Source organism: Choloepus didactylus, chromosome 1 (assembly GCF_015220235.1).
Source record: "Choloepus didactylus isolate mChoDid1 chromosome 1, mChoDid1.pri, whole genome shotgun sequence".
In the NCBI taxonomy this organism is placed as follows: Eukaryota; Metazoa; Chordata; class Mammalia; order Pilosa; family Megalonychidae; genus Choloepus; species Choloepus didactylus.
The window spans coordinates 60,653,888-60,679,501 of NC_051307.1; positions in this window are offsets into that span (position 1 = coordinate 60,653,888).

A 25,614-nucleotide genomic window follows, 5' to 3' on the forward strand; every position below is an offset into this window, starting at 1 on the left:
GATTTTTAGTAAATAAAAAAAGGTTACAAGGGACAAAGAGGGTCACTGTATACTGAAAAAGGGTCAACTCAACAATAAGAACTAGCAAATTTAAATATGCATATAACTAACAGAAGAGCCCCCAAAGATGTGAATCAAATATTGACAGATGTGAAGGGATAAATAGATGTTTCTACATTAATAATAGATTTCAATATACCACTTTCAATAATGGATAAAACATCTAGACAGATCAGTAAAGAAACAGAAGACTTAAAAAATACTCTAAGTCAACTAGACCCAACAGTCATGTATAGGATATTTTATTCAACAATATCAGAATACAAATTCTTCTGTTGGTGCACATGGATCATTCTCCAGGAGTGACCATATGTTAGGTCACAAAACAAGTCTCAATTAATTCAAACATATTGAAATTATACAATGTATCTTCTCTGACCACAGAGGAATGAAAGTGGAAATCAACAACATTGCTAGGAATGGAAATTAACAAAAATAAGGTAATTAAATGAGGTATTCTTAAGCAATCCATGGTCAAAATATCACAAAGGAACTTAAGAAATATCTAGAGACAAATTAAAATGAACACACAACACACCAAAGGTTATAAAATGCAGTAAAGGCAGTGCAGAGTGAGAAATTTATAGCACTAAATAAGTACATTAAAAAGGAATAAAGATCTCAAATTAGAGATGTAATCTCAGAATTGGAGGATATAGAAAAGGAAGAGCAAACTAAAACCAAAGTGAACAGAAAGAAAGAAATAACAAATATTAGAGGGCAGAAATATGAAATAGAGAGCAAAAACCAAAAAAAAAAAAAAATAGAGAATCAAAAATCCAAAGGTTGGTTATTTGAAAACACCCCCCCCAAAAAAAAATGGAAAACATTTAGCTAGATTGACAATGGAAAAAGAGAGGGAACACAAATAACTAAAATCAGAAATGGAATGTGGAGCATTACTACTGATGGCACAGAAATTTTTAAAAAAGATTATAAGTGGATACTATGAACAACTGTGGGCCAACAAATTAAATAACCTAAATGAACTGGGAAAATGTGATGAAACACACACTCTACCTACAGTGACTTAAGAAGGAGTAGAAGATTTCAAGAAACCCTTGTTAGTAATAAAGGGATTGAATCGGTAATCATAAATCATCCAAGGAAGAAAAGCCCAAGACCTGACGCCTTCACAGGGGAATTCTACCAAACTTTCTGTGATGAATTAACATCAATCTTGCTCAAACCCTCCCTAAAAATTGAACAGGAGGGAACACTACCTAACTCATTCTATGAGACCATGGTCACCTTCAAACCAAATCCAGATATACATACTACAAGAAAAGAAAAGTATAGAACAATATCTCTTACAAATATAGATGCATAAATCCTCAATAAAATACTAGCAAAGTGAATCCAACAACTCATTAAAAGAAATATGCATCTTCATCAAGTGAGATTTGTCTCAGGAATTCAAAGGTGGCTCAACATAAGAAAAATCAATTAATGTAATATGCCACATTAACAGAACAAACAGAAAAAAGTAGTACATGATCATCTCAATTGAAGAAGAAGACACTTGAGAACATCCAGCACCAATTTTTGATAAAAATGTAGTAAACTAGGAATTGGAGGAAGACCTTCAACATGATAAACACACCATTAATATCATGTAGAGTAGTGAAAGATGGAATGTTTTGCCTGAAAAGTCAGGAATAAGAAAAGGATGCCCAATATCATCATTGTCATTTAAATTTTTTTTACTGTATGTTCTAGACTAAACAATTAGGGAAAATAAATAAATGAAAGGCATCCAAATTGGAAGGGAAGAAGTGGCACTTCCCTGATTTGCAGATGACATGCTACTTTATACATAAAATTCTGAAAAATCCAGAATAAAGCTACTAGATCTAATAAACAAATTCAGCAAAATTGTGGGATACAAGATAAATAGGCATAATAAAACATGTATCTGTACACTAATAATGAAAAATATGAAGAAATCAAGAAAAAAATTCTTCATACAAAAGGAACTAGAGGTATCAAGTATCTAGAAAGAAATACAGTCAAGGATATAAGGGACTTCTACATGGAAAATTACAATGCATTCTTTAAAGAAATCAAAGAAGGCCTAAATTAATGGAAGGACATTTTGCATTCATGGATTGGAAGACTGAATATTGTTAAGATATCAATTATTCTCAAAGTGATATACATATTACATGCAATCTCAAATAAAATTCCAGAATTGTAAAAGCCAATCAACAAAATTATGGATGGATAGGAGCCCTAAATAGCCAAAGCCATCTTGAAAAAGAAGAATGATATTGGAGGTCTTAGAAATTATTACAAAGCTACAGAGGTCAAAACAGCACTTGACTGGCACAAAGACAGGCATATAGACTAATGGAATTGAATTGAGACTTCAGAATCCAACCTTCACATTTATGGCCCAGTGATTTTTGACAAGGGTGCTAAACCACTCACTTGGGAAAAAAACAGCCTTTCAAACAAATGGCACTACAAAACTGGATATCCATGTGCAAAAGAAGGAATATGGACCCCTTACCTCACACCATACGCAAAAAAAAAAAAAAAAAAAAAAAAAAAATCAACCCAAAATGGATCAAGGACCTTAAATTAACAGCAAGAACTATCAGACTCCTAGGGAAAATGCAGGGAATCATCTTCAAGAATTTGTGTTATGTAATGGTTTCTTAGGTGTTACACCAAAAGCACAAAGAAAAAAATAAATAGGACCTTATCAAAATTAAAAAAAAAACATTGTACATCAAAAGACTTTATTGATATTTTCTACAGCTAACAACAGAAAGACTAACAACTAAATTAAAAGATGGGCAAACTTCATTCTTTTGGGACCTATGGAGGAGATCCACATCTCTGGGAGTACTCCAGCCATGTACATGGCATGTGGAGAACAAAGTTTGGATGCATGCAGTTTCATAGCAGACACCTCAAAAAGAAAATTTTGGATTCAGTAGAATATCCAAAGTAGTAGAGTGCTTATCTGGTTGTGAATGAAAATCCAGAGGAAGTCAGTTGTCAGCTGAGCTGTTGACAACACAGCTACTGGAGTTAATGAGCTTGAAAGATATAGTTATAGACTTCACCCAGGAAAAGTGGGCTCTGTTGTACACATCCTAGAGAAAGCTGTTCAGAGATATGGTGGTGGAGAATATCAGTCATCTGTTACCAGGGAGACATCACGTCTGCAAATCAGATGTAGTTTCCAAGTTGGATCAAGGAGAGTAATTGTGGAATGAAGGAATTGGATTTTTCCAAAGCCGGAATTAAGGCAGGGAAAGCAATCTTAAAAAACAGGTAATTCTATCTATGCAACATATCTGCAGGAAAGACACATTTACAATCATATCATTGGTAAGCATCATGGGTGCGAACCCTGGTCTTCCAAATAGATACCTGGGAATAGAATAAATTAAGAATTCAGCACAATCACTTAACTGTAAATTAGTTTAAGTTCTAATCCAGAAAAAGTCTGATAGTTTGAATTTAGGGAAAAATTAATATCAATACAAATGTATAAACTAGGTTTTAATAAAAAGATCATTGAAAAACATGACTCATATACCAAATCTTCAAAACATTATAAAGTATTCCAACCTGATGGATACTTCTGCAGTTGGGATGTCATTAAAAAGGAAATCTGTCTGCAGGCAGGAAAATAACACAGTATGTTCCTAACATGGGAAAGATTTTAATTTAAGACTGTCACTGAATGATCGGTCTAGAATTCATATGTATATGAATGGATTTTTATGGGTAAACCTTTTATACTTTCTCATCTACTTCCCAGAAGGAGAATTCTAATATTCAAAAGAATGGCACTATATGTAGTGAATTACTTGAAAATTTTACTCAGTATGTGATAACTCACAAATGAAAGAAACCCTACTTAAGCAATCTATTTGGAAAAGCCTTGAAATGCAAATCAAAAGCACAGTGAGATGCCACTTCAAACCCACTAGAATGATTGCTATTAAAAATAAAACAGAAAATTACAAATGGAGATGAATTGTTGAAATAGGAACACTCATTCATTGTGGTAATGGAAAATGGTGCAAATGCTGTGGAAAGGTTTGGTGGTTTTTCATAAAGGGAAGTATAGATTACCACATGACCTGGCAATCCCACTGCTATGTATATACCCAAAAGAATTGAATGCAGGGACTTGAAGAGATATTCACACACTAATATTTATAGCTGCTTTAGTCACAGTTGCCAAAATATGGAAGCAACCCATGTTCATAAACTGATAAATAGATAAACAAAATGTGGTACATGTATACAATGGACTGTTATTTAACTATAAAAAGGACTGAAGTTCTGATTCATGGGAAAACATGGCTAAACCTTAAAGGCATCATGTTGAGGGAAATAAGCTAGACACAAAAGGACAAATAATGTGTGAACTCACTGATATGAAATAATTAGAATAAACAAATTCATACATTTAGAAACTAGAACATAGGGTATCAGGAGCTAGGGTTGTGGAAGGGAATGGGAAGTTAAGGCTTACATTGTATGGTATTTCTCTTTTTGTTGATGGAAAATTGTTGGTAATGGTGGTGATGGTCACACAACATTGTGAAAAATAAATAAATAACACCCCTGAATTATGTATTTGAATGTGGTTAAAAGGGGAGATTTTAGATTGCATATATGTTACTAGAATACATATTTCAAGGAAAAAAACCAACAGTATAGGCCTGTAAACACAAAGAGTGGACCCGAATGTAAGCAACAGTATAGTTACTAGTACAATTATAATATTGCTCTTTGATCAATTGTAACAAGTGTACCACAGTAATGCAAGGCATTAATGATAGGGTGGGGGTATATTGGAACTCTATTATGCATGACTATTCTGTAAACTTAAAATTTATATAATAAAAATTAAAAGGAAGCACATAGAAGATGGCTGCATAGAGAGGAGTGGAAGCTAAGTAGTCCCCCTGCAACAACTACAAAAAACCAGAAACAACTAGTAAATAATCCAGAATAACTGCAGGGGGACAAATGAGACCATCCACTCATCATACACCAACCTGAATTGGGAGGAATGCCCGAGAACACAGCATAAAATCTCTAAGTAAAACCTGCGGATCCAAGTCGCGGGACCCCCTCCCCCATAGCCCGAGCCGCAAAGCCTCGTGGTGCCAGAGAGAAGCCCTCTCCCAGCAAGCAAATATAGCTCAGCTGAGCTCCAACTGGGGTTTTGAGTAGCAAGTGTGAACTGCTCGCTACAGGTACACATCCCCAAAAAACAGGCAGAGGCTTTGGGTGACGACTGACCTTGGAGAGCCGGAGGGTTGCCTTGGACTGGGTCTGAAGGGGACTATCTGTTTCTTTTTTGGCTCAGTGGAGAAAGCCCCAGTCATTTTCAGTTTCCAGGGCTGTGACTCCGGGAAGGGTGGAGACAGCACAAGCAGAGAGAGAAACCATTGAAATGTTAATGACCTCCACCTGGGGGGTCTGTCTTCTCTAGGAGGAAAGGGGTGAGGCCCTTTCCATTCAGAACCAGACCCCAGAGCCTGGGGGAACACGGCCATACCTCCTCACACCAGTCAAGAATTATAGGCTAACAGGCATCATCTGCTTGGCAGAAAAGCACAGTGACCTGAGGCATCAAAGGCTGGAGCAATTTTCTAAGACACACCCACAGGGAAACCAGATACTGAGTATTTCTTCCCTCTGGGACCTGAGCCTGTTCTGGTCTGGGAAAACATGATTTGGATAACCAAGGAAACCATGCCTAGACAACAGAAAATTACAACCTACACTAAGACAAAGTTATGGCCCAGTCAAAGGAACAAATGTACACTTCAACTGAGATATGGGAATTTAAACAATTAATGCTAAATAAATTCAAAAAGTTTAGAGAAGATATTGCAAAAGAGATAGAGGCTGTAAAGGAAACACTGGGCATATATATGGCAGAAGTCAAAAATTCAAAAAAACAGCTAGTAGAATCTATGGAAATGAAAGGCACAACACAAGAGATGAAAGAAACAATGGAAACATACAACAGCAGATCTCAAGAGGCAGAAGAAAACACTCAGGAACTGGAGAACAAAACACCTGAAAGCCTACACGCAAAGGAGCACATGGAGAAAAGAATGAAAAAATATGAGCAAAGTCTCTGGGAACTCAAGGATGAAACAAAGTACAATACTGTACATATCATTGGTGTCCCAGAAGAAGAAAAGAAGGGAAAGGGGGCAGAAGCAATAATAGAGGAAATAATTAATGAAAATTTCCCATCTCTTATGAAAGATGTAAAATTACAGATCCAAGAAGCGCAGCATACTCCAAACAGAAGATATATGAATAGGCCTATGCCAAGACAGTTAATAATCAGATTATCAAATGTCAAAGACAAAGAGAGAATCCTGAAAGCAGCAAGAGAAAAGCGATCCATTGCATACAAAGGAAGCTTAATAAGACTATGTGCGGATCTCTCAGCAGAAACCATGGAGGCAAGAAGGAAGTGGTGTGATACATTTAAGATATTGAAAGAGAAAAACCACCAACCAAGAATCCTATATCCAGCAAAGCTGTCCTTCAAATATGAGGGAGAGCTCAAAATATTTTCTGACAAGCAGACAGTGAGAGACTTTGTGAACAAGACACCTGCCCTACAGGAAATACTAAAGGGAGCACTACAGGGTGATAGAAGACAGGAGTGTGTGGTTTGGAACACAATTTTGGGAGATGGTAGCACAACAATGTAAGTACACTGAACAAAGGTAACTATGAATACGGTTGAGAGAGGAAGGTGGGGAGCATGTGAGACACCACAAGAAAGGAGGAAAGACAAAGACTGGGACTGTGTAACTTGGTCAAATCTAGAGTATTCAACAATTGTGATAAAATGCACAAATATGTTCTTTTACGAGGGAGAACAAGCAAATGTCAACCTTGCAAGGTGTTAAAAATGGGGAGGTATTGGGGGAAGGATGTAATCAGCGTAAACTAGAGACTGTAACTAATAGAATCATTGTATTATGCTTCCTTTAATGTAACAAAGGTGATATACCAAGGTAAATGCAGATAAGAGGGGGGGATGGGGGGGCATGTTAGACACTTGACATTGGTGGTATTGTCTGATTCTTATGTTACTTTGATTTAAGGTTATTTTTCCTTTTGCTGCCTCATAGCTGTTATTTTTTTTCTCTCTTTCTTTTGCCTCTCTATCTTCTTTGACTCTCCCTCCTGCCTTGTGGAAGAAATGTAGATGCCCTTACATAGATAGTGGTGAAGGTGGTGAACACATAAATGTATGACCATGCAGAGAACCATCGATTATTTACTTGGGATGGAATGTATGGTGAGTGAACAAAAGCATATTAAAAAAAAATGGGTTGATGACAAAACCTCAAGGGCAATATACTGGGTGAAATAAGCCAGACACATAAGGACAATTATTGCAGGGTCTCACTGATAGGAACTACTTATAATACGTAAACTCATAGACATGAAATATAAGGTACCAAGATATAGGATGAGGCTTAAGAATGGGGAGTGGTTGGTTATTATGAGCAGAATGTTCAACTAGGATGAACTTAAATGTTTGGAAATGAACAGGGGTGTTGGTAGCAAGATGTGAGAATAACTAACAGCACCAAATGGTGTGTGAATGAGGTGGAAAGGGGAAGCTCAGAGTCATATATGTCACCAGAAGGAAAGTTGGAGGTCAAAAGATGGGAATGTATAAAACTGAATCCTATGGTGGGCAATGTCCACGATCAACTGTACAAATACTAGAAACTGCTTCCATGAACCAGAACAAATGTATGACAATACAATTAGAAGTTAATAATAGAGGGGCATATAGGGAAAAACTGTATACCTATTACAAACTATATGCAACAGTTAGTAGTATTTCAACATTTTTTTCATAAACAGTAACAAATGTACTATACCAATACTACGAGTCAACAATTAAGGGGGGTTGGTTAGGGATAGGGGAGGATTAGAGTTTCATTTTCTTTTTTCCTTTTTTCATCTTTCACTTTATTTCTTGTCTGGAGTAATGAAAAGTTTCTAAAAAATTGAGCAAAAATTAAGTGTGATGGATGCACAGCTGTATGAAGGTACCCAGAGGCAAGTGATTGTACACTTTGGATCTTTGGATAATTGTATGGTATCTGAACAATCTCAATAAAAATGAAAAAAAAAAAAAAAAAAAAACAGAGGAAGCAGGGAAAAAAAGAAAAAAGGAAGCACATAATTTAATGTAAGTTTGGCTGTTCAGTTTCAGACTTTCTCATATGTTCCTTAACTTTCATCCTCAATAAGTCAGTAAGTCAAAACTCTTGGCATTTAAATTGATAAAGGAATGAAAACAGCATGTTCACTATCAGCATCACAAAATTACTTGGGCATCTGTGCTAAGCTGTATGTTACATAAATATCACATCAATTAATGTTTATTTAATCTTGTTAAAGTAGTATACGTTTATTTTCCCCATGTTACTAATGAGAAAATTGAAGTACAACATAGGTGAGTCACTTGATCAAAATCACTCAGTATCCATGATCTAAATCCCAGCCTGCCTAACTACAAAATCCAGGTTCTTATTCATCAAATCAGAAGTAAGAAAAGGTCATCAAAGTGTTGCACAGAATTTTTAGTTTAGTCTATGTGGTATAAGAACAGCACACATATATTTTTTCAATCAGTTTCTATGATTTAAAAATTAGGTGAAGTTTAAAAAAACATACAAATTTCAAATTTCCTTGAAAAGTTGGTCACTCTGGCAATAATTGGTCACCTTTTGCCTCCTGCCTGGCACATCTAATCATTTGGTTTTGTAAGCCTGCATTATAAAATACTGCTTTTCATGGCACATAACAATATTTACATGTAATAAACTAGGAAGTTAAGAAAAAACATAACCAAACAAATAATATATAAGCCAATATATGAATTCAATTAAAAGGGATAATCTTATGCAATAGTAAGTAGACTGTGTGAGCTGTATGTTCATTTAAAAATTATTTCACTTTTATGGGGGAGAAGTTATAGAAACAAATTGGGAAGAAATGTCTTAGAGTAATAGTCAATACAATTATTTTTATGCAAATATATCTTACCCTTTTATTAATTATGAGCTTACCAATTTTACTTAGTTTTTATCTTCATCATTTCTATTGTAATTTTATGTTTGGTTTTTATAGGTGAATAAATATCACTCCAGGGAATAGGAAGATTAAAAACTAGTCAGTCCTATTAAAATATGTCAACAAGAATTGCAAAAACCTTCCATAAAAGAATGAAACTCAAATGTGAATGTAAGAAAGAATATATTATCAAATTATGTATGGCCATTTAAGAGAAATGATTCTTCATATACTGATATTATTTACAGATATATTTTGTTTGATAGTTCCTGTAGAAGATAAGTCTAAAAGAACCTTAATGAAATAAGAGAAAACAGATAGAGATGAAAGTTCAGAATATAAATTCAGATTTAAACCTACTTAGATTTCTTTTTTAACTTTAACAAGAATTTATACAGAGTTGTTCATCTATGTGAAACTAGTTTTTCATGAAACCAGAGGGTAAATATGAGACATTAAAGAATACTCTGTTTTAATTGTTGACTGCTGTGCTGGTTTGAATGTATTTTATCCCCCAGAAAAAGCCATATTCTTTGATGCAGTCTTGTGGGGCAGACATTTTGGTGTTGATTAGATTTGCATGGAAATGTACCCCACCCAACTGTAGGTGATAACTCTGATGAGATATTTCCATGGAGGCATGGCCCCAACCATTCAGGGTGGGCCTTGATCAGTGGAGATATATAAATGAGCTGATGGGCAGTGGAAACTCAGTGCAGCTCTGAGTGACATTTTGAAGAGGAGCTACAGCCAAGCGGGACACTTTGAAGAAAGCACAGGAGCTGCAGATGAAAGAAAGTTTGAAGACAGACACTGAAAGCAGACTCTTGCTCCAGAGAAGCTGAGAGAGGACAAATATCCCAAGTGCAACTAAGAGTGACATTTTTGAGGAACTGCAGCCTAGAGAGGAATGTCCTGGGAGAAAGCCATTTTGAAACCAGAACTTTGGAGCAGACACCAGCAATGTGCCTTCCCAGCTAACAGAGGCTTTCCAGATGCCATTGGCCATCCTCCAGTGAAGGTACCTGATTGTTGATGTGTTACCTTGGACACTTTATGGCCTTAAGACTGTAACTGTGTAACCAAATAACCCCCCTTTTATAAAAGCCAATCCACTTCTGGTGTTTTGCATTTTGGCAGCATTAGCAAACTAGAACAGACTTTGGTACCAGAAGTGGGGTGCTTTTGCTGCTGAGTTTGCAAATACCAAATATGTTGGAATGGCTTTTTAAATGGATAAGGGGAAGATTCTGGAAGAATTGTGAGGAGCTTGATAGAAAAGGCCTAAATGCTTTGAAGGGACTGTTTGTGGAAATATGGACTCTAAAAATACTTCTGATGAGGTCTTGAACAGAAATGATGAATGTGTTGCTGTGAACTAGAAGAGAGGTGATCCTTGTTTTAAAGTGGCAGAGAAATTGGAAAAATTGAGTACTGATGTTAGATTGAAGGAAGAATTTGAAAGTGACAACCTGGAATACTTGTCTGAGGAGAGCTCCAGACTATGTGTGGATGATGTACCCTGGCTTCTCCTTGCAGCTTATAGTAAAATGTGACAGGACAGAGATAAACTTAGAACTGATCACTTGGATTCAAAGAAATCAGAAATTGATGGTTTGGAAAACTCCAGGCATCCAGGGGGTGGATCCCCAGAAGCTACAGCCCAACAGGAGGATTTAACCAAACATGAAACCCAGCCGCCATTTCAGTACAAGCCAAGATTGGAAAAGGAGTTAAGCAGAAAGGATTTGTGGAAAATTCTATCATCTGATGGCTTTGACCCCTGTGTGCTTCATGCAAAGCCAACAGAATTTTTTCAAGATCTTTATAGACAGAGAGGCTGCCGGTCTGGACTGGAGGAGACAGACAAGGAACAAATTGAAGGAAAAATTTCTTCAAAGACAGAGCCATGGAGGTTGAGGTCTGGAGTCCAGAGGTCTCAGACTGGGAGAGCAGAGCAGCTCACATGCATGGAGAGGGTGAGTTTGCCCTGGAGGTCGAGGGCAGGCCTTCCACCTTGATGCTCAGAAAATGTTCTGCCACCCCAAGCCCCAAAGAAGGTGAAGCACATTCCCAGGGAATTGGGGAGAGCATCGCTGCCACCACACAGTTCTGAAGGGGTGGAGCATGTGCCCCAGAGATGGAAGGGCATCTGGGAGCTGTCCCAATGTTTGAGGAGGGTGGGGCCAATAAGATGGTCTCCCCAATGTGTGGATATGTTGGAGCACTCACCTAAGCATTTGAGAGGAAATGTCTTCCACAAAGGCCCTTGGGAAGGGTTAGACTCCCACTCTCTCAAGCCCCAAGGATGCACCATCATTCTGTAAATGACTCTCAGACTTTGAAATCTAATGGAGTTTGTCCTGCAAGTTTTAGGAACTGTTTTGCTCCTGTGAACCCTGTTTTCCTTTCAGTTTCTCCTTATGGCAATGGGAATGTTTATCCTATGAATGTCCCTCCTTTGTATATTGGAAGCACATAAGTTGTTCTGAGTTCACAGATCCACAGCTAAAGGAAAATTATGCCTGAGGACTGACAGGCCTATAATTGATTTTGATGGTATCTTGTACTTAACTATTGTTACTGAAATGATTTAAGTTTTTGTGATATTGTGATGAGATGCATCAATTTTGTATTTGGAAAGAATGTTTTTCTGGGGTCCAGGGGTTGGAATATGCTGGTGTGATTGTATTTATTATGTCTCCCAGAAAAAGCCATATTCTTTGATGCAGTCTTGTGGGGCAGACATTTTGGTGCTGGTTAGATTTGCATGGAAATGCACCCCACCCAACTGTAGGTGATAATTCTAATGAGATATTTCCATGGAGGCATGGCCCCAACCATTCAGGGTGGGCCTTGATCAGTGGAGACATATAAATGAGCTGATGGGCAGAGGAAACTCAGTGCAGTTCTGAGTGACATTTTGAAGAGGAGCTACAGCCAAGCGGGACACTTTGAAGAAAGCACAGGAGCTGCAGATGAAAGAAAGTTTGAAGACAGCCATTGAAAGCAGACTCTTGCTCCAGAGAAGCTGAGAGAGGACAAATATCCCAAGTGCAACTAAGAGTGACATTTTTGAGGAACTGCATCCTAGAGAGGAATGTCCTGGGAGAAAGCCATTTTGAAACCAGAACTTTGGAGCAGATGTCAGCCACGTGCCTTCCCAGCTAAAAGAGGTTTTCCGGACGCCATTGGCCATCCTCCAGTGAAGGTACCTGATTGTTGATGTGTTACCTTGGACACTTTATGGCCTTAAGACTGTAACCGTGTAACCAAATAACCCCCCCCCCCCCTTTTCAAAGCCAATCCATCTCTGGTGTTTTACATTTCGGCAGCATTAGCAAACTAGAACAACTGCTTAAACAAGTACCATGAAATGGGTCATGTTTAACCATGGGGATTTGTTTCCTAATGGTCTTGAGTCTACAAGAAATTCTAAATCAAGATGTCATCAAGACAATACTTTCTCTCCAAGGACTGTGGTATTCTGGGTCTGGCTTCCAGGGATTCTTAGCCCTTGGCTCTTCTGTCCCATGGAAATGCCCATGGTGGCCTCCCCTGGCCTCTCTGTTCTCTTCTGTGTTCCATTGAATTTCAGCTTCTTGCCTTCTGTGGCTTTCTCACTCTCTGTCTGAATTTTATTCCACTTGTAAAGGGCTGTGGTAATAGGGTTCAGACCCATCCTTTTTGAGGCAGCACACACCTTAACTGAAATAAACTCATCAATAGTTCCTATTAAAATAGGTTCACACATGCAGGAATGGGTTAATTTTAAGAGCATGTTTTTCTGGGGTACATACAACCCCAAACCACCACAAACCATTTCAGCTGTGACACTCTGATGGGAATGTTTGGGCATTGTAAACACAGAAGCCTAAGCTTACTGGTATGTGATCTAAAAAAGGGAGGGGAAGGGGTACTGACAATAAATCCATAACATATAAACTAAATGAGTTAGTTTAGGTTACCACAATTGAGGACAATGAGGCAGGAAAACTTATCTTAAACCTCACTGTAACACAGGTGTAGACTACCTCCATGTATGAGTGGTATAAAGCAATTTGAACAGCACCCAAACTGTTCTCCTAGTTAAAATGTTTCTCTATCTCTTCAACAACTATACATCCCACTATTAGTATGTTAAATTGAGAGAAAGTTGGAAAAGAGATTTTATCTTTCTTGTCAACATAGCTAGTAAAAGCACCATTAATTACATAGGGCTATTGTTCACAGACTCAGAAATGAAATGTGTTATGCTTCCAAATTTAAAAAAAAAAAGAACATTATTTACTTTGTTTTGTTTTTCTTTTAGTGAAAGCACATGTTTCACATTACTTCCATAACAGTCTGTATCTACAGGGCCTATTACATGCATGGTATGTACTGGGATTGCACATTATCTATTTTAGGAATAAAGGAAAGACAGGCATAAAGGGGGAAAGACAAAAGCAAACCATGAGAATTAAGGTCCTGAAAGTTCAACTGTAAAATGGAAGTAACTTAACTGAAAGTGTAATTTGTTAGCTTAAAGCACAAAATAATCTATTTTCTGAGCTATTTGGCAGTAAATGGTCCAGGGAGTGAAATACAAACCAAGGGATCATTCAGTCTCAGAAAGCAAGGACAGATAATACCTGAAGTGTGAGGTCCCTTGGAGGCTGGGGCAGTCTGAGGAAACAAGGTGTACAGGAGGAAACTTATCTTAAAAGTGGTTGGGAAGTGAGCCCTGAAACAAGTTATCTTCCTCTCAGTTTTATGTTGTATGAACCAGGGGAGTGACTCTCCAAAGTACCCATCAACTGATCAATCTCTTAGTCTTACATTGTCACATAGTCTTACACTGCCCCACAAAACAAATGTAAGACTAAATCTTATCATGATAAAAATTCCTGCAGAAAGACAGGCTATAAGTACCAAAGAGATGATGAAATCATTGGCATAATATTTTCAGTATTCAGGGTAGTGTCCTCCTTTGTTAATGCTCTTCATCAGGTCTTCTGCATCTTCTCTTGCAAAGCATGCCATCTTTCTTCTTGTCATTAGTAGAAAAGTATATACTGAATTTAATTCCTGTTATACGGCAAATGATATAGGATTACACAGAGCAAAAATACTGCACAGGCACACTTAATGGTTTTTAGAAATTTCTCTAATGCAGGCTATTAAAAAGAAAGAAAATAGTATAGGATATTTATAGTTCACTTAAAATATTTTATTAATACTAAATTAAATAGAACTTTATTTCCTACAACCCTTTCTGCTTCTTAATATTTTTCTATCTAATTAACTAACTTCTTATTTCAGTATATAAGCCTTTCTCAGAAAGAAATATTACTCCCTTCTTTGGGAAACATACACCAAGAAAATAACTATTTGTTTGACAATTGATGGGAGGAAACAATGAAGCTCAAAGTGTAATACTTAAATTCACAACTATGCACATACATCTGAAAAATGAGTATGTAAGTAAAAAATATTATATTGTAGAGGACAAAAAGGTAAATATTTATATGATCTACATGTATTTATTTATGCTTCATTTAATACTTATTGAGCATTTTTTTATATACCAAGATCTGAGCCAAGCTTTATATACTGAGTTAAGATTTTGCCATCATGGACCTTACAGTTGTCTATGGGAGAAGGAAGAGTTGTAATAATTTTCTTTTACAACTTAATAAATGTTCAACAGGATTGAAATTCAATTTCTGTTATCTCAGTTTAGTTTTATCAGAATCTCTACATTCCTAATTGTGGTATCAGACCTGTGCAAGATTTGCAAAGAGGCTGGTATAAAAATGGGTTTTATAGACCTTCAGTTCATTACTTCCTTCAAGGGTGTATAAGTGTTTGGTGGAATAATCATGGTTTGGAGAATTAGGAGGCAGACATTCCTTGCAGAGGGATGTTGGAGATTTGTGGACTTTACCCTCCCCGTCATTCTACTAAGCCAATTGAGTGAGATTTAATTTACATGGTTTATTATATGTTCCCTGGAATTTGGAAAACCTAAGAAGAATGCCTGATCCACCAAAAAAATCTAAAGGCAGCAGGCCTTGACTAGATGCGACTGAAGTAGCAAAGCAGAAAGTTATGAGGTTGAACTGGGGGAGTTCTGTGTTCCCACTGTACAGGTACACATTAAACATTCCATGAATGTTTCCACAGGAGTTGATATGGTGTCATGGTAAAGGAGAACTCTTAAACTGAGGGCAATATAACCCCAAGGGATAAGTAAGACCCAGCCTGCCAGGGGCCCAAGAACTGAGAGAGGAGTGATAAGTAAGCAGCAAGAGGAAAGTCATTGATTTTACTTGATGAGAGAATGTAAGCTTGGAGGTTTGCAGAAGATGGGTCTGTGATAAACTACCACAAGTGACCCGTAAAATAAAACAGAGCTAGCAATTGTGCACTGGCCTTCCAGAGACCCAGAATCAGGTGACAAGAGTATGGTAAGACTAATTTTCACCCTTCGGTGGAAAGAAACAGTCCTAAAGTGAAGTGAATTTAGGAAGTGAATTTAGGACAGGGAGAAGTGGAACAAGCTTCCTTGTTCATTGCAGGATTTTCAAGTAGAGGAAGGCCTAATCTTAGGGAAGAGTGGGGTGGAGGGTATCTTTGAATGCCATTAAGGTTTTTATATTTCACTGACTGGAGCTATATGACTATCAGACTGGACTTGTCCTCCCCAAAAGGGAGTCTTTCATTAATTATTAAATGACCCAAAAACCTACCTTAGATTTTACTAAATTTATTGGAGTTTACAAGAATTCATAAGAAAGAATAGATCAATTTTCATGCTTGTATTTTACACTCTACCTCATTCAATAACTTGTTATACATGTTAAGAACAAGAACTTCAGAGGTGTTAAAACTTAATAAAAGGAATATGCAAAGAAAGGTGGCCAGGGAGCAATTCCCTAAGAAAGTAAATATTAAGCTTTGATCTGAACAATGAATAGGATTTAGCTGGGTAAAGGGGAGTGGTCAGGAAAAGACATTCAACAGGGAAAGAAAGAAAAACACATTTGAAAAACTGTGGTAGGAATGTGTATTTTTCTGGATACTATGATTACCTAACAACCACAAAATATAGTGACATAAACAACAATCTATTATCCCTTACAGTTGTATGGGTTGATCAGGCTCAGCTGTGTTGTTCTTGCTTGAAGACTCACAGGGTTGCAAAGAGATAGTGTCTGGGACTGGAGTCATCTAAGTTTCAGCAGCGCTGGATATCCAAGAAACATCACACTCACAGTGCTGGAAGATGAGGTGTGCTGTCAGCTGATAGTGTAGTTGGAATTTCAACTGGAGCAACTACAGAGAGCCTCTCCATGAAGCCTAAGCTTTTCATAGTATAAAATGTGGATTCCAAGAGGGAGCATCACATTAATGAATTTTCTAAGACCCACTATTCCAAGAGAACCCACCTGAATACATGGGGCCTTTTATGATCACATAGTATCACTTCAGTCAAACTCTGTTGGTCAAAGCTATCACCAGCCAGCCCCTATACAAAGGGGAGAGAACCCATCTCTCAATGGAAAAGATCAAAGAACTTGGCCCCCTGGAAAAACTGATAGAAAGTCAGTGTGTCTGAAGAATAGAAACTGTGAATGCAAGATCCTGTTAAAAAACTTGTACTCTAACTTAAAGGTAATGGGAAGAAATGAAAAGATTTTTGATAAATTGCAAATTTTCAAGGATAATTTGGGAGATAATAAAAAGTATACACTTTACCAAGGATCTCACTAATTTCCTTTGGAAAAATAAATTGTTTTTTAAGTATCAACTTTAATTCAAGATGAGTATGTCTAGCTACTCAGGCAATAATTGCATACTGTTCTGCAGAGTTCTTTGAGAACAGAGCCTGATTGGAAATGTATGGCAAAGCTTTCTCTAATCTTGATGAATATGCACTTGAAACAAGAGTCATCGTCATTTTGAGATTCTTTAAATTTCTCATACCACCCTCTGATTATATATAAAACTTGTAATTTTATCTAAAAATGCCCTGATTTGTTGAAGAACTTCCCTTCATTGTTTAAAATCAGATCAGTTATATCCTCAAACTTCTCCAACAGTGTTACAATTGTTCTGAATGTTTGCCTTCTAAACATGTCAGCAAAAATCTTTACACATTTTCCAGTATAAGCACTTCATATAAAATGTGTGAATATCACAAAGTCTAAGTGTATGAATTAAATTGTGAATGTAGTGTCAAAAATGACAAATAACTGAAATCACATCTTCTTCTAGCTAATGGGGGAAAGCTGTATCTGTAAATTTCAGTTTCCTTGAAATATCCTTTATATATTTTTCTCTCCAAATTATTAAATTTCAAATCTGCTCTATCAATTCTATTCTTTTCAAAAATCCAGGTTCAGCTAGATATTTTACAATGGAGAATTTTAATGATTTCAAGGATCACATATTCAGATCTGGTCCTTGCCATTCAATGAAATTTCAGTTTCAAAAATCACAGTGCATCTTTTGCAAAATAGAATAGTTTAAGGCTCATATTAAATGTTTTAGTTTGCTAATGCTGAGGAATGCAAAACACCAGAGATGGGTTGGCTTTTATAAAAAGGGGGTTTATTTGGCTACACAGTTACAGTCTTAAGGCCATAAAGTGTCCAAGGTAACACATCAACAATCAGGTACCTTCACTGGAGGATGGCCAATGGCGTCTGGAAAACCTCTGTTAGCTGGGAAGGCACGTGGCTGGCATCTGCTCCAAAGTTCTGGTTTCAAAATGGCTTTCTCCCAGGACGTTCCTCTCTAGCAAGCTTGCTCCTCTACAAAACATCACTCACAGCTACAGAGTTCCCTCTCTTTGAGTCAGCTCATTTATATGGCTCCACTGATCAAGGCCCACCCAGAATGGGTGGGGCCATGCCTCCATGGGAATATCTCAGAGTCATCACCCACAGTTGGGTGGGGCACATTCCAAGCAAATCTAATAAGCACCAAAATGTCTGCCCCACAAGACTACATCAAAGATAATGGCGTTTGGGGGACACAATACATTCAAACCGGCACAAATGTCTTACCCTTCTGAACTTGTATAGCAAGCTGAGTAACCCCTTGCTTTACTTTGTATAACTTTACTTAATATGCATTTCATCTTGCATGCTAGACCATTTCATCCATTTCATTTTTAACCCCTCCCCCAACATCTCCAGCATTGTTTTGAAAAGCATAGTACATTTGGAAAAGATGTTTTTGAGTGGCTTTCTCTCTATGTGCCTGAATTTCATTCTGCTTATAAAGGACTACAGTAATAGTAATAAAACCTAGCCTGACTGATTTGAGCTACACTTTAACTTAAGTAACTTCATGAAAATGTCCTACTTACCATAGGTTTACACCTTCAGGGATGGATTAAGTTTAAGAATATGATTTCCTGGGGTACCTAACCTCCAAACAACCAGCTGTATTAGCTTTGCTAATGGAAATCTTAGCACTGAAGAAGATTAACTCTCATGGTAACTTTTCTATAGAGTACATTTTATTCTAACTTATTCCTTTTGAAAGTCAGGGTTTTCACATATTGAATTTGCAGGACATGGCATATATCTATAATTTGATCCTAGTGAAGAATATATCTTATTCCAGTAGGGTGTTTGAACACTTGATAAGTAATAGAAAAACCGTTGGTATACATAGATGTACTGCCTTGTTTCATTTCTTTCCTGTTAAGGTATGAATCAGGGAAGGGAAACATATGTTTACACAAACTGTGCCAGGACAGGGCTGTAGAGAGTTTAGTTGCTGACACTTTGCTTCTTCATCGTTGCACCCATTAGTTTCTCCTTTGTATGCTAAGGAACTTCCTAAGGCACTAGAACAATTAAAATCAGGTTAATTCAACAGATTTCTCTCATTTCTCCTGGAAGATTTTATGAGGATAAATTTTAAAATGCCCTCAAACTATGTACATTTTATAGTCAATTGAACAGGACCAGATCATTTTATAAGCTTTAACAGTGCTGGTCATATTTCTGGAATGAGAAAACACCTTAAATTGATTTATTGTTTTGGTCACCTAATTCTTTTCATTTGTGTGACTTAATCAGTTCACCTATAAGTGATTTATCATCTCTGTAATCTTCCCAAACCCTCTCACATCAATACTTAAAGCAAGTAAATCTTTTAATATCATATTACTCTTAGATTATAAAATTATTGATATCTTAGTGCATTATGATATAGAGATTAAGCCCTTGCTATTTACTGAACAAATAAATTCTAGAATTATTCTGCTTTTTTAATTGAATCAAATTTTTGTGATTCATTATCCTTCTATAATTTAACTACAAATTGAGATAAAGATCTAAGTCCCTAACCTAGCCCCTTACATCCTTTGTGATCCCACCAATCAGGATGACCTCCTGGAACACATCTGACACTTACCCACTTTATCTTTGCTTGCCAATCACACTGAACATTTCTTGCTCATTCAATAATCTGGGTCCTCCAAAGAGCTAGGCCCTGTGGATGGCATGTGTTCATAGTCATAATTTTGACAGAGATGAAGAACTTTGGCCCTACCTAAGACCTACTTAATCCAATCTTCATTGTCACAGGACCTCTAGTAGATTCATAGATATTGAAGTTTAGGAAGCACTGATTTAGGCCACCTTTTGCTGAAGTTCTTTGCTTTGTTTTTCCTTTTGTTTTTCTCCCTGAACTTTGCACAGTGGATTCCTACTCATCCTTCAGATTTCAGCTCAAAGTAGGGAGCTAAGTACTTTGAGCTGCAGTTTGCAATGGGGAAGAAGCTTTACTTGGTGTTGCTCCTGAAGGGACTCTAGAATTTGACCTCCTTAAAATCATATTTTTATTAGCTCAAACATGATCATTACTAATCAACATACTCAGAAAAAAATTATATATATAAACTGAGGTTTGCATAAATGTATCAGAAGTTTCCTCTGTGATGGAAAAATGTGACATAAAGTGCAAGTTTAATTGTTACAACTAGATGTGCCTGCAGTGAATTTATGTTTATGATAGCAATGTGTGTAATACACTGTGGAACAACCTGGAATTTTCATAGATGTTCAAGTCAGCAATGCCCAATTGAACAACTTAACTTTGTCCTAAAGGGAATCCTTGGATGCTCTTAGGGGAATTTCTCTTGAACACTTGCAGTTGGTATACTCTTGTTTACAGAGCAACTTTATATAAATAATATTTTCATGAATTTGGGAAATGAAATATCCAAACTGAATCACTGTGAAAAAAAATTACTACTTATGTTATTGTCATTCCTGTGTTATTGTATTTTTCCTACTTTAGAGAAACTAACACTTTAATTCTCCAAATTTCTTACAATTTATGGACATGAGAAATTATTTCTTGATATTCATTATTTTATATAAAAGCTAAAAATGCTGTTTAATTTATAATAATTTTAAGTTGGGTTTAAAAGATTCCAAAGTAACTTGGCAAAACATTGAGAAAATAAGTAAACTATCTGTGTACTTTTTAAAGATTCTAAAATCTGGAAACACAAAATAATGTAAGTCTGAATTGTTCCTTTAACAATGCTTTGTTATCTTGTGAGCTTAAATATAGTGACTTTTTTAAAAGCAGTTTTATTGAGATATATTAACATAAAATACACTCCTTCCAGAGTGTACAATCAATGCCATTTAGTGTAATCACAGTTATTCCTTCATCACCACAATCAATTTTAGAACATTTTCATTACTCCAGAAAGTAGAACCCCATACACCTTAAGCAGTCACCACTTAATTCATCAGTTCATCTCTCCTTCTCCAGTCCTACATAACTGCTAATCTTATTCTGTCTCTATAAATTTATTTATATTTACATTTTATATAAGTGGAATCATACAATATGCAATATTTTTGTCTGGTTTCTTTCACTCAGCATAATGTTTTTATAAATTATTGTTTTAATATTTCAATTAGGTTTGTTGTAGGTTTAGAGAAAATTCATGTAAAAACTACAATGCTCTGGTAGGATCCAAGTTGGCGGATTAGGAGAGACAGAGCAAAATTATCCTGCATGAAAAACACTAGATAAGAGACAGAAAGTGCTCCAGAACAGCAGTTCCAGGGTTCCACAGGCTGGGCAGGGAATTCTACATCCTCAGTGACTGTGCACTTGGAGAAACTGAAAGACTACATTCAGAGTCATATGAGTGCTTGATCCAAAGAGTCACTGGGGGAAATGGCAGCCCGAGTCATGCTGTGGTGGGGACAAACTGAGAGACTGTGTTTGGATGCAGGTTAGAGTAAGACCCAGAAAGTGGCCAGAGAGCTGCTAATGGGAGCCACAGTCAAGCAGACTGGAGAATGCCTTCCATGCCCTGGGCAACTGCCTCAGTATCTGGCATGGGTGATAGCCCTTCACACACCCACAGCTAAGAGTCCCCAAGCCAGAGACAGGCCACTGCAGCAGGCAGATGATTGTGGAAGTGTGGGGTTTCCACAAACCATGAAGCCATCTTTGCAGCAAGCTGGGAGACAACCTTCACAGTGCCACAACTGAGAGCTTCCTCAAGGAAATTTGGGATTTCACTGCCTTGTGATGGCACACACTCCTTCTCTGCAGAAGCCCACATGGTGCACAGCCTAGAGGCAGGGGTGCCACATGGAAGTGCCAGGTGCCCTACACTAAACCCAGGTACTTGTGGGCCCACAACAAAGAGGGAGTGTGGGGAATCTGAGCTGAAGTGTTAGATGTGTGCTGTGGCCCCAGGTTATATCAGCCACAGCCCCAGGAATGGCTGGGATTGCTGGATCTTAAAGTGGCACCCCCTGTAAAACTGCACAAGGTATGACCCCAACCACAGGGCTGAGAGTCTCCACTGTACATGGAAAATTGGTGCACTGATCGGACCTCCACATTGTTTGGACCCCGACTCACTGTACAAATGAAAGTGGGGAGAACTGGATTGGGGGCAAGAGGTGGCTTGGGAGTGCCATCCGCTGGTTGGTCAGGGAAAGTGCACAGCACCAAGCTGTAGCTCTGTCAAATTAGAGATAATTGTTTAAATAAGTCTGCATAAACTAAAAGAACATTACCAAGACAAGCAAATGCCAAGAGGCCCCCCAAAAATGAAAAAGTATAAAGCATATGAAGAACCAGAAGATATGGATAACCCCAATGCCCAAATTAAAACAAAACAAAACAAAACAAAACAGGAGACAAAGGAGTAATCACAAACACTAATAACATGGCTCAGGATAAAAAGACACCAAGAAAACCCTAGAAGAGCATAAAGAAGAATTTTCAAGAATAAATTTAAAAAATGAAGATCTTATGGAAAGAAAAGAAACTGTTGATCAAATTTAAAAGATTCTTGAAACACATAGCAGCAGATTAGAAGAAGTAGAGAAATGAATAAATGAGCTTGAAGAAAACGTGTTGGAAAATGAAAGCATCAAAGAATGAATGGCAAAAGAAATTGAAAAATCTGAAATGAATCTCAGGGATATGATGGACAACATGAAACAAACAAATATAAGAATCATTGGTGTTCCAAAAGGGGAAGAGAATGGTAAAGTACCAGGAAGAGTATTCAAAGACATTGTTGTGGAAAATTTCCCCACCCTTCTAAATGGCATAAATACACAAATCTTGGATGCCCAAATGAACTCCAAACAGAATAAATCCAAATAAACCCACTCCTAGACATACTCTGATCAGAGTTTCAAATGCTGAAGAGAAGGAGCAAGTTCTGAAGGCAGCAAGAGAGAAGCAATACATAACATGAAAGGGAAACAACATAAGACTAAGTAGTGACTACTCAGCAGCCACCATGGAGATGCAAAGACAGTAGTATGACATTTTTAAAATTCTAAATAAGAAAAATTGCCTATCAGGTATTGTTTATCCAGCCTGAGATCAAAGCATAAAATCTGTAAATAAAAACTGCAGACCTGAGCTGAAAGCCCCCCCACCATTGGCAGCCCAAACCACAAAGCCTCACTGTGCTAAAGAGCAGCACTCTCTGAACAAGCAAATATACCTCAGCTCAGCTCCAACTGAGGTTTTAATTAACAAAGTTTGAGTGCTCAATACAAGCTACAAATTCCCAACAAGCAGACAGAGGCTTTTGGTGATGACTGACCTTGGAGAGCCAGAGGACCTCTCTGGGAGGGAGGGGGAGCCCAGAGGACCAGATGCTATCTCTGGCCAATGGGTAGAACTGAGGGTGGCCATGGATTGGCCCTGTAAGGGGTATTTCTGTCCCCTTTTCAGCTCAGTGGATAAAGTGTCAACAATTTTTGATTCCCACTGCTCTGACCCAAACAATGGTGGAGATAGCAGAACCAGAGAGACTATTTGAATGCAAATGATATCTCCCCAGGGAGTGTATCTTCCCTAAGAGGAAAGAGGTGGTGCCAAGATCTACTACCCACATTCCATTCAGAATGAGACCCCAGAGCAAGGGGGAAAACAGTCACAGGCCACACCTCCTTACACCAGTCTCGAGTGACAGGCTGACAGGCACCAACTGCTTGGCAGAAAAACACAGTGCCTTGAGGCCTCAAATGGTGGATCAATTTTCTAATACACACCTTCAGAGAGACCGAATACTATTGCCTCCTTCTGAAACCTGAGCCCATTCTGATTTGGGGAAACCTGATAGGAGTAATCAAGGAAATCATATGCCTAGACAACAGAAAACTACAACCTACACTAAGAAAAATGAAGTTATGGCCCAACAAACTTACACTTCAACTGAGATACAGGAATTGAAACAACTAATGCTACATCAATTCAAAGAGTTTAGGGAAGATATTGAAAAAGAGATGAAGTGTATAACGAAAACACTAGGCATACATAAGATGGAAATTGAAAGTTAAAAAAAACCTGGCAGAATCTATGGAAATGAAAGACACAACATGAGGTGAAAGACACAATGGAACATACAACAGCAGATCTCAAGAGGCAGAAGGAAACACTCAGGAACTGGAGAACAAGACACTTGAAAGCATACACACAAAAGAACAGATAGAAGAAACAATGGAAAAACATGAGCAACATCTATGGAATTGAATGACAACATGAAACACAGAAATGCAAATGTCATATGTGTCCCAGAAGGAGAAGAGAAGGTAAAAGGGCAGAAGTAATAATAGAGGAAATAATTAATGAAAATTTCCCATCTCTTATGAAAGAAATAAAATTACAGATTCAAGAAACACAGCATACTCCAAACAGAATAGATCTGAATAGGCCTACACCAGAACACATAATAAGCAGATTATCAAATGTCAAAGATAAAGAGAGAATCCTGAAAGCAGCAAGAGAAAAGCAATCCATCACATATAAAGGAAGCCAGATACGACTATGTGTGGATTTGTCAGTAGAAACCATGGAGGCAAGAAGGAAGTGATGTGATATACTTAAGATACAGAAAGAGAAAAACCAACAGTGGAGAATCCTATATCCAGCAAAACAATCCTTCAAATATGAGAGAAAGTTTAAAATATTCTCTTATAAACAGACAAAGGCAGAGTTGGTGAACAACATACCTGCTCTACAAGAAACACTAAAGGGACCACCACAGACATGAAGAAAAAGGAGTGAGTTTGGAACACAATTTTGGGAGATAGTATCAGAGCAACATAAGAACACTGAACAAAGATGACTGTGAATATGGTTGAAAGAGGAAGGTTTAGAGCATGTGGGACACCAGAAGGAAAGAGGAAAGATAAAGACTGGGACTGTATAACTCAGTGAAATCTAGGCTGCTCAACAATTGTGATAAAAGGTACAAATATGTTTTTACATGAGGGAGAACAAATGAATATCAACATTGCAAGGTGTTAACAATAGGGTGGGATTGGGGGAAAATACAATCAATGCAAACTAGAGACTATAATTAACAGAAACATTGTATTATGCTTCCTTTAATGTATCAAAGGCAATATACCAAAGCTAAATGCATACAGGGGGACATAGGGGAGGGATATGGGACTCTTGGCATTGGTAATGTTGTCTGACACTTTATTCTATTTTGGTTTAATGCTATCTTTCCATTTGTCAATACCTACCTGCAATTTTTTTCTCTGTCTTTTTTCTTTTGTCTCTCTACCTTCTTTGACTCGTCCTCCTTCTTTGCAGAAGAAATGGAGATGTCCCTATAGAGATAGTTGTGATGATGGTGGTGAATAGATAAATATGTGACTTTATAGGGAAACATTTGTTTACTTAGGATGGAATGTATGGTGTGTGAACAAAACCATCTTAAAAAAATGGGTTGTTGAAGAAACCTTGAAGACACTATATTGAGTTAAATAAGACAGATACATAAGGACAAATATTGCAGGGTCTCACTGATATGAAATAGTTATAATATGTAAACACATAGACATGAAATATAAGTTACCAAAGTATAGAATTGGGCTAAAGAATGGGGAGTAGTTGCTGAGTATGAGCAGAATGTTCAACTAG